The sequence below is a fragment of the Diadema setosum genome, chromosome 20 (genome assembly GCF_964275005.1).
Source record: "Diadema setosum chromosome 20, eeDiaSeto1, whole genome shotgun sequence".
NCBI lineage: Eukaryota > Metazoa > Echinodermata > Echinoidea > Diadematoida > Diadematidae > Diadema > Diadema setosum.
The window spans coordinates 13478455-13490699 of NC_092704.1; positions in this window are offsets into that span (position 1 = coordinate 13478455).

Genomic DNA, 12245 nt, shown 5'->3' on the forward strand with positions numbered 1-12245 from the left:
AGCGATATTTTCATTATCGTGTTATTCCCATGTTCAAGGTAATGTTAATTACTGAAGAGAAGAATCAAACAAGCGGGTACGTTGGAAAAGAAGTCTAATATGAAATGGTAACCGTTAAGTCTGCCAAGTTTTCTGAGAAAAAAGGAAATATTGGTGGCAACAACTCATGCAAATAATGTCATCATCTGACAAGTTCAACGGGTTAATATGTTTCACAGCCTTTCCTCCTTTTGTTCTGTTTAATTGCCTCACAATGACGTAATTTGATACGAAACGGGGAAAAATTCTTGTTGATTTTGTGTATTCAAATGAACAGAGAACATTTGGGAGCCTGTTACCGGCGGCAAATTTGTGAGGTGGCGCCAGCTAGGCCACCACCATCTTAATGGCATACTAATAAGATCCGGCGTAACCATTTCGTGTATTACATGCATATGAAGCATCGAAGTGTGATTTTGATGAAAATTCAACTTCTGTGTTTGTCCAGTATTTGACATTGCCTATTGTGCTTCGTGTAGTACATACATATGATAATGCTATAGTATACATGTAATACGATATATATGATATACATGTATAATACGATACATTATGCATATGATATATATGCATATATTTCTTGTATTACATGCATATGAAACATCGAAGTGTGATTTTGATGAAAATTCAACTTGTGTGTTGTTGCCTATTGTTACATAATACTACATACTAGCTACCGTATTACGCTATGAATTCCATGTTTAAAAGATCATTATCTGATCAACAGTGCAATGAGTCGATCTCGGATTTTATTTCATCTCTTGCAAAAATTTTTTGTATAACAATTTTGACTCGAACATGTATATGGGTCAGAATTTTGAACGATGTACAATTGAGCCAAAACAACGCGAAATTTAAAAAATAGGAAATTCTCCAAATCATTTATCTTACCTGAAAGAGTATAATTCAAGCTTTAATATGAACCCAATTATACCAGGATTTTCCCAGGAAGAGGAACAAGTTTTTATTCACCGCAGAAGTTTACCATGTCCGGATCAGCGAACGTCCGTGAGAAATAGTACTGACTGCACATACATTTGAATACCATTTAACATAGCTTGCAACGATCTGATTCAGTTCAAAATCGTAACGAAATATCTCAAGGGACATGCGTATGTGTTGGCAGAATATTACGTTGCTTGTACTCTTACGTTTGTACTCATTTCTGTTGAAACATTACTCTTCCGCTAAAAACTTTTTCCATTTAGGCGCATTTTACAGAAATTCAATATTTCGACCTCTTATTTCACCATCCGATACTTTCATCCTTACTCCCAAATGATGAAATACTTTTTTTAAGATGTATCTGATCTAGGCAGTCTCTATAACCCAACAAACATAGCATAGCATAACTCATCAGTTTGTGTATTCATATCGTAAAGTATTTTTTGTTTTGTGTCTTCTGCAATAACTGATATGAGTAATTAGATTTGGGAAATCGGTGTTAAGTCCAGTTAAAAGTGAATGCAGACACAGTTATCTGAGCATTAAAGTGTTAATGGTTAATGAGATTTTTTTTATTGAAGATATGTATAATATATTTATAGAATTTTATAGTGTATTGAATTAATTACAGGGAAATTAAAGTTTTATATGACGCTGTGTATTTGTAATGTTAATGTAATTGGTATTTGTATTGTTAAGATGTTCATAATAGTAATGTATGTTGTTTGATGTAATTTATATTTTTTTAATGTGATGCATTATAATTTAGCCTTCGGGCTACTACTTTGCATGTTTCTTCTAATAAACCATTATCAAATTAAAAATAGTTTTCATCACGGGGGTTCGCATATAGCTCACGGACGTTCGGAACAGACAAGATATTGCACAATGCAGCTCTCTTGAGTTGGAAACGCATTCTATTCACAACAAACGGCGATTTCATGTCGAGAACAAACTCCTCTGCAAAATCCTAAATAAATATTACCAATTCCTAATTATAAAAGCTTCTTTATCTTCCCATGCTGAGGAATCAAGGAAAATACTTTTTCCATCTCTCATAAATAAACGTACAAACGTACGTGTAATCTCAGTGACGTAGTCCATCCTTGAGAACTAATATATTTATCACAATTTCGTAATCACGAAGTAAAGATTACGTCCTAAAATTGTTATCTAAAGTCTACAATGCAAAATTTGCTTATAACGAACATGGTCACAGCTAAATATGACAAAGAATTGCCATAGAAAAACAAAAGAAATGTGCCCCGTTATCGAAATACGAAGTTTAGCTGGGGAGGGCAAACGAATACGTTTCAATGTGTATAGGAAGAAATCCCTCTGCGTTTGCTCCTTCTGTTACACACTGTTACCGAGGAGACTTTGTGTTATTATACTAGTCAGAAATGACATAAGGTTCGATACTCCAAAGTTTCGTCATAAAAAAAAAACACAGTAAGTCCATATAACTTGGATCGATGTTTGTGACTTCGATATTATACAATGTGGTTCGTTATAACACATTAATTTGTAGCGCGCCATTTCGGAGGCTCGTTATTCGTACGGTTTGTCAATTCGAAAATTGATTAAGGTTCGTATGATCATGAAGCTTTTTTATTCGGTAAATGATAGGAATCTGAAGATTAATCGAAAGGTTTGTGATTGGAACATGAAAAATCGGGTTCGTTTATCCAAATGTGGAGAAACAAATTAACAACCAAATCCTCTAGATTTCAAAAACTCATAATCGTTTTCACCTAAACCAATATCAGGCCCATTCCACTTTTAGAAGAACGGACCTAAAAAATAGTGAACCTCAATATTAAATTTTCGGATTAACAATTTTTCGGGATAAGAACATTTTTGATAAGAAACCTCCTGAATTAACTACGAATCCTTTTTTTTTTTTTTTTTCATTTTCGGAATAACAAACCTTTTGACATTCAGAGTAACGAATCTTTGGAAGATTGAACGTATCAAAGAGCAACCTTAAACCTATTACTAAATCATGATTTTTTAACATGTGTTTTCAAAGTAAGCACAAAAGCACAAACAACTTGACGATCTCTCTGTCTCTTAAATGTAAAATTAAAAAAAAAAAGAACATCTGGGACAGAATTGCAAATTAACATTGCTTTCCATTGATGAGTATAAAAAACACTATGTCATGATGAACGGAGAATTTGCGTGTTTTCATCGGACAATCATTGTATACTGCATTATGTTTGTTCGCTTATGACGACATTTTGATTTAAAAAAAAAAAAACAACAACTCCTCCAGAGGAATTCGGTATAACGGGAGTGCACTGGCAATTCTTTTCTCTTAGTGTTGGAGCTCGATCCCTTCCCTGTTTCTTCTCATTTTCATTCAACTGCTTCCACGTCCTTTTGAAACTTTTACGTTTCTTCTTGACACTTGCCCATGATTACAGACTTCTTCCGTCATGTCATCCTTTTGGTTTCAATATATTCTGAATGTGACTGCGTAGCACTTTTCGGATTTGTTTTGTTTTGCTGTTTTTTTCTGTTTGGTCGCAGCTTGTTCAGGCTACTGAGGAAATGAGAGAAAAATCATTGGGAAGAGAAAAAATAGAATGTATTAAGACATGAAATATCATGACAACTACAGCGAACGTCCGTGATAAAGACCAAAACTGGACGTGTTCTGTTTGAGATGGCAGCTACCTTACTCAAAAGATAAACACGGGGAGCATCTTGCACTGAAAAGTGGCACTGTTCCTCTATCTCCTACTATGTAATCCATGGAGTTATGCTACCAACGAACATCCGTGAGCTAAACGTTTTCCTTTTGTTATTACAGGTAAATTGAATGCTGAACTTTATTCACTTTTGGGTATGAGAGACTCAGTGATTTGGTAATATTTTCAAGTAACATTAACTTCATGTACAGTGATATATTTTTAATTATCAGAAATTTCCTTTCTCGGACCGAACGTCCGTGAGCGAAACTTTCAGAACCTATAACGGTGCAAATTGTGTCCAAAACCTCATCAGAAAGAAGTTTAGATGCACAGAAGATTACAGATTTTAGATTACAGATTACGCTAAATTCCATTTTCCTATCTAACTTGGTTTTCAGTGTTTAGCTGGTTTTTCTTTTATAACTAGAGGGAAAACAAGGGTAAAATTGCGAGTAAATTTTTAACTGCTTGTTCCTCATGATCAGATACCGCCTTAAAAATTCTGAAACTACTACTCTAAGCTCATTGTTTACTTTGTGTAACTTTAATTGTCGTTATTGGAACTGAAAGTTTTAAAGAATAAAGGACACTTTCGAAACAACTTATCCCTATCGGTCGGATTGCATACGTCACGGAAGTTCGCTGAAATTGTCACGGACGTTCGTTCTGCTACTATACAGGGTCATGTTCCAGGACGGGTAACTAATCGACAGAGAGTATGTAGCCTTATTAACTCTTTCAAAAATTTGAAAAGGTATTGTCAATGCAAATTATAAGAAATTTGACAACCTTTTAACATATATATTGCTCACAGAGAGATTAGGAGGTGAATTTTCAGGGAAAATATTCATTATTGCTTGGTTTTCGGTGAGTATTATTGTATGGTCCAAGAACTGCAGAAGAGCCCCAGTCCGCTCCAAACATGACATGCAGCTCCTCAGCTAGAGAGCCAAAGGTAAAATGTACCTTCGCCATCAAAGCAAGATGGTGCCCCACTCGATAACGATTTAATCATTACGGACGTTATTTTTTTCTCGGAGGTTCGTCTAAGAATGTAATTTCGGTTCGCATTTGACAGGAGATGGACAAAAACTTAAAACCAAAGAGCGTACAACCCTAAGAGGGTCTACTCGCGCGATTCTACCCGTAAACAGGTGTAGTACGCCATGGAGCCCAACGGCGGCCATTTTAGGAAGCAAACCGCTGGATTATCGCGAGCGTCTAATACGTAACCTATATATCAGGAGTGAATTCTGCATCCCCTTCATTTTCTCTCTTTTAAGGGGGCAAACAGCGGTATAGCTTTGTTTAAGACCTCAAATTTCCATTTAGAAGCATCATTTATACCTAAAGATGAAAAAAAAAATGAAGAAATGTCCATTATTTTCGAATCTGTAGTCCCTCAAAGTTCGAGCTATAAGCACTACTGAAACGCCTTCTCTCTCTCTCTCTCTATCTCTCTCTCTCTCTCTCTCCCTCTCTTTCGCCCCTGCCCTTTTGGCCTTACAAAACATCTTGGGGGGGGGGGGACGTGTCCCCTGGATTTTTTTTCTGAGGATCATTCCCCCTGTATTTTCAAACTTAGTATTCTTATTTTTCTTTTTTTTTAGCACTCTTGATTGGACCTTGTCACGATGATCTGCAATGCGAATATTTTGGAGATTACAAATGTAAAATTCTCGAATATTCCACCAAAGGTGTGCATCACATGGTTGAATTTTAATCCTGAAAATGTATAGGCTCCCTTTCCGGCCCCTTCGGTCCACCTTTTACACATAATTATTATGTCGATCTAGGTCGCGAATAAACGAATATTTATCCACATTTTCCCTATATTTCCTATCTTTTTTTTCAATTAAAAATTGCAAATATTCCACCAAAATGTGCACAAATCGTATCAATTCTGAGAATACAAAAGCTCCCTCGTGTGGGAGGAAGACATCCTCTAAGCCCCCCCCCCCCCCCCCAGAGCCCCACTGTCGACTTCCAACACACTAGTGCACCGTGAAGACCGACATAGATCAAGAGGTGACGGATACCATGATTCAGCAAATCAGTCCCAGAATCTCTTTGATTAAAAACATTTTAAATATCATTCCACCGAAGTGGGCACCGCAAAGATTGTTGAATTCTTCTTGAGAAATCCAAAAGCTCCGACGGTGTAGAGGGGGCAGTGGCGTAGACAAATCCTCAGATCAGACCTGGATGATTTGCGGCCAAGAGAGACGATCTCAATGTATTACGGCCAAGAAAGGCGATTAATGTCCGTTCAACAACCCCCCCCCCCTACACACACACACACACACACACACACACACACACACACACACATCACGTTATATACTTAAATGGCCACTTTACCAAGAAATATTTTTCTATTAGGGCAAGAATGATCGACATTTGTTACAATAACAAGAGACGTTGTTTTTAGGGATCAGTAATGTGAAAATGTATAAGGTGATGGCGGCAAAGATCACAATTATGATAAATAAGATAATTTATACTAAGAAGAAGACTGCCATGGTTGATAAGATTAAATTTTTATTTAATTTCATAATTTTATTTACTCCAGGACAGCTCATGATTCAGCCAAAAGGGCTGTTCCTCATGTCCGTGCATCACAATAAAATAATAATAATGATAATAGTAATAATAATAATAATAATAATAATGATAATAATAATAATAATAATAATAATAATAATAATAATAATAATAATGATAACAATAATAATAATAATAATAATTATAATGATAACAATATTAATACCATACACCGCATTCGTTTGGTCCATGTTAATTCTAATTCCAATTCCAATTCAAATTCAGATTTTATTTTCACTTTTTCAACAAAATGTACGAAGAAATATGTAAAATACAACATGCGTGTCGTTGAAAACACAGCGACCCGGTCATATGCAGGGATAATAATAATTAATTGTATGTTCATGTCTATAATTATGATTATCACAAAAAAGAGGCATACAATTCACAAATTTTAAAAGTGCAACACAGCGAAAAAGATCAAGATGTCTACACTACCCCATCTAGGAGCTCCCCCCCCCCATCAACAAGAAAGAAAGAAAGATAACCCCCAAAAAGAAGAAATAAAATAGGGTTCTGCAGCTTTTCTGACGCGACTGTTATAAGAAAATTGTATTGACCGCCTACAATGATTTCTGTTGGTTGTTCTAGGGAAAATCATGGTATATTAGCCTACATCGTTGACCAACTGGACCCCATGGAAGACCAGCTAAACGTAGCTGAATATGGGCTATCCAGCCACCTTCTCAGATGGAAATGAACAAACAAACAAACAAACAAACAAACCAAGAGAAGAGTTGAGAGGGAGGGAGGGAGAGAGAGAGAGAGAGAGAGAGAAAGAGAGAGGGAGGAAGAGAGGGAAAGGGATGGAGGGATCTGAAATTGTGAGCACCCTCGTGCATATCACACATCATGATTTAGGTATACTCCCTATATCATTAGGAGTTAGCTCAAATTTTGAGGGACTATGATGATGCGGCACAGATTGGATATTAAAGAGCATTTCTTCATTTATATTTTATTCTTAGGCAAGAATGATACTCATAAATGCCGTAATGAGGTCTGAAGTTCTTCTTTTACCCTGCATGCCTCCCAAAAAAAAAAAGAGAGAAAATGAAAGGGAGGCAGATACCTCTCCATTGAGAGTCACGTAAAAATCCGCCCGCTATCGCTCGCTTTGCTTCCTAAAATGGCGCTCGCACCTGCCCGTGAGCGTACTACACAAAATCGAGAGAGTAGACCCTCTTAGGGTTGTACGCTCTTTGCTCAAAAGAAACATCGTGTGGCTAGATCTTCGTTGATTACGACTCAGAGCAATATCGCCAATAACGTTTAACCCTACAAAGCCCAAGCTATTTTGACCCCTTCCAGGCCCAAGGGGGGGGGGGGGGGGGCATTGTGCCCCCCATATAACTTTTTGATTATATGATATATCACCGTCAGATTTGGCACATGGATAGAGCAACTCATACTCTACATGACCCAACATTTGAAATTTCTCAAGGTCACCTATTGAGGGCGCTATTTACCAAACTATAACGAAATACATAGGAAATATGCTAAAATCCTATTTTTTCTTTATATTTCTTTATTCCCTGTATATATGCTTTTATTTTGTATCAATTAATTTCATATTCCACAAAGGAAGAGCAAGTCAACCTTCACTATTTGTTATGGTTGAAATTTCTCAAGGTCAGCATATGAGGGCGCTATTCATTACAATATATAGAAATATATTAAACGTCTGTATATGAATTGCTTGGGATAGGTAAATTTATTGGTATCACATTCAATATTTCCATAATATTGGAAATTTGAGTTTGCAGATTGATAATATGATCAACAAATGATATTACATGCAAAGCTTGTGTGAAAATAACACAAAATAAACGGGTAGTCTTTGGAAAATGCTGTATTTTTTATTATTTCTATTATATCTATTTTTTGATGCCTATGTCATGTAAAATAAGGGAAATGATAAGAAAATCATTTCAGGGTAATTCACAATTTTGGTTCTTCTTTATTTTGGTTCTTCAGCAAATTACAGCCAAGAAAACCCACATTTCATCTATTATTATATTGTTGATTGAAATTGGAGCAGAAAAACACGCAAAATCTCACGAAAATGGTTGTCAGTTTACGGTTGCCATGGCAACCAGCATTATCAAACATAGCGAAATTATATACCAAAATGTTTGCAATAAGATTTTAGGAAAAAACACCAAATTTGGTTGAAATCGGGTAAAAGGTGTAGGAGTGGCAAACGCAAATACGGTAGGGGGCACAATGTGCCGCCCCCCCCCCCCTTGGGCTTTATAGGGTTTATGGGCTACGATCTTTATTGGTAAACTAGTTGCCTCGGCAGCTAGGCTCGGCGCTACGCGCCTCGGCGTCCCTTGTCAAGAACTGTAGATTTTTTTTTTTTTTTTTTAGTTTACGCAATTGTGGGATATGTATTTTGATGACAGTGTCGTTTAACGGTGTATATATAGTTTACATTTGTGTTTTTGTTATGAGCAAGTAGAATTATTGTTTGGGAAGTATTGAGTAGTTGTTTATAACTGTAAATATTATGGTAGAAATTTGTTTTTATTTTCATTTTTGTATAGAACTGTTTTGTTTTGTTTTGTATAAGTAGTCATTATATATATATACTTTTTAAATTTATTTTCTATGGCAGAATTTTTCTCTTTTTGGCATGCAGTAGAATTGTATTTTTTTATCTTGTGTAGTATTGAGTAATCTTTATTTAGTCTGTTTTCAATTGATTTTACAAGATATTTTTCTTTTTTTTTTTGCATATTATTTTGTGAAGTTGATAATTATCATTGGTAGTTTTATGTAGTTACGTTTGTAACTGTATTTTTTTTTTGCGGTTTTTGTTTTTATTTTTTGGCATAGAATTATTTTGGGTAATTTTAAGTAGTCCTTATGTAGTTGTTCATCTGTTGATTTTTCTGTAGTTTTTTTTTTTGTTATTCTTTTACAATAAAGGGCAGTTCTTTGATTCACGTGAAATATTACATGCACTTCAAATATTTTCTTGATTCATGTGAAATATTCCACACACTTCAGTTATTTTTCATTCTTATCATACACTCAATTATTTCCATTCATCTATGCATTGTACATTTTTTTTTTCATTTCAATCATAACCATTTTTTATGTTGGACTAATTGCAATATAAGCTTCTTTTTTTTAATGAAAGACACATTCAGTCCACAAATCATTTTATATCATTCATAAACAATAGTAAAAATGCAAAGGTCAAGAAGTCACTTTTGTAAGTGTGTTTATACAAAAAGCCCCTCCAGATCTACATTTGAAGTGTTTTCAGATGATTATTTCATACCTTTGTATCTCATACTATATCTACTTTGCATGAGAATAACAAATCACACATTTTCATTCTTAGATATAGATTTTGGAGTCTTTAACGTAAAACTGTGAAAGCCGTTGTAAACACCCTCATTTACCCAAATCGACGTAGACCATTCAATTTTCAATATACCCAAATCGACGTGGACCAGTTTCACACCCCCATTTACCTAAATGGACATGGACCATTTTTCCGCCTGAGTGCACCGAGCAAGTGCGAGCAGCTGCAGAAGTAGGTTCGAAGACTTTTATATACAATGTATATAGATAGCGGACGCACGTCCGTGACGAAAACTGAGCATAATCTTGCTAAAAAGAATGTTACGTCCCATGTACAGCCAGCAGACGTACAATTTTTGCAGGATATGTACAGTAGGTGGAACACCAAATTTTCGTTTACATTACAGTTGGGACAACAAAGTAGAATTTGCAGCAGCGATAGAAATAAAAGCATCATGGACGTTCGTCTGTTTAGGACTTTGATATTTCAATTGTTCTCTGTAATTTTATACGTGCTCATAAAGTTCTTTTAATTTTGTGGTACATACATGATATGTCAGATCAAGAACATGGTCTGATATTAGATGCCACGTACCACAAAAAAGGCACATCATTGGTTTGAAAAACAGAATATGCTTTAAGTCCTTGTCAAATGCAAAATATCAGTCAAAAGTCAACCGAACCATACATTTCCTGAATGGAAATTTACCAGGCTTTGAGATGACATGAAAGAATTTGATTTCTTAGATCATCCTGGTGTGTTCTAAGGGAAAGAGTGTCATAAGGTGCGAAAATTGGCAATTGTACATCGTTCAAAATTCTCACCCATATATATATATATATATATATATGAATATATATATATATATATATATATATATTCATATATCTATATATCATTTATATACTTATATATATATATATATATATATATATATATATATATATATACATATATATATATATATATATATATATATAAAACACTAACCCATTTTTTTTTTTTTTTTTTGTACTGGGCCGATCTATCTGTCGAACCAGTAGGTACCCAGGTTTTTTGGGTGTTTTTTTTTTCTTTCTTTTTTACTGGTCCATTCCTGAAAAAGTTACTGGTCAGGGACTGTCGGAATAGTTCCAATGTGCAGTATATATATATATATATATATATATATATATATATATAATATATATGTATTATATAATATATGTATATAATGTATGTAGACAAAGGGAAGTAATTTTGTGTATGCAATCAATAAAAACTTGAAACCCTATTTTGCAGTATTCAATCAGAAATAAAAAAATGTGATAAGAAATAAGCCTTGGTGGTGCATTAAAAAAAATGACCGAGTGTGAATTGACGTGATGGTGAAACATTAACAAAGAAAACAAAACATTCACACAATTCCTTACATATACACACTTCACAATACATTGCAAGAAGTCGCTTTATGATTACTTTTATCATGTTTATTTTTTGGTAAAAATTTCCTTCTTCGAAGATCAAGTTAATGTATCATACTTAGTTATAAAAAGGTTATATTCCTCTTTGTTTCTAATCTTATCTAACGTAATTTCACCACATCCGCTAAAGTAAAGTCTTAGAAATTTTTTCATAAGATATACTATAAACAGACTATGTTAATTCCTGCACATGAAGGAAGGGTTAGAACAAAGCAGCATTGCTATAATGATAAGACATCTTTTCTTATGATTTGTTATGTCAAACACCGTTCAACAAGCATAATATATTTTTAGTTCACCGAAACAAAACAAAGCAAAACAGAACATACATTTGATGACAGTAATGTTCCTTCTTCATTAGTCATGGTTATTACTACATTCAAAGTCTTAAATGACATGCCATAAACCCAGCTTTTCGCCAATCCGTAGCCCTTTATCATGTGTATCAAAACTGCAGAGGCTCTACATGTATAGGCAGTACAGGAGGCGCTCTCCAGAGTCAGGGAATGTTTGTTTGGTATTACTTGAAGACGGCTGTCATTACATTCCACACAGTCGATACTGCTTTATATCATACAAAAGCAATTAATGTCTCAAAAAAGTTAAACGGCCGACAGCCCGACATAAGCATGGATAAAAATTAAAAACAAAAAACAAGAAACATCGTCGGGCGCGCGTGGCAATTATGATTATGTACAAGTAACATTAGATACAATGTAATTGTATACAAATAAAAGGAATTAAAACTTTGTTTCATGCGAGTTGGCGGATGTGATAGATTGGTGAGGAGAGGAAGGTTATATGAAATCTTCATGATGACCCACTCTTGCAAATTTATACAGTATACATACGCACAAGTCTCACGGTTATCATTAGCTCGAAATCAAGGTTCACTTGGCAACAGCAAACAAAGACTTCACTTTTGACATAATCTTTAATAGTTTTATACTAGTAGTTCTTCGCTTTGTTGACATCATGATCCATTAATCTTTGAATGGTGTGGGGTGAAAGTATTCCAGTAAGAAAATTCCTTTCATTACAAAAAGTAAAAACTTATAATTAGGATAATGTGACGTCATGCATTGCATGCCAATGCCATCCGATGAATCAAAATTAAGGCCTGTCATCCAGAGTATGGGAATTGAATGCCCTGCTGTAAATTACACGTGCCCGATT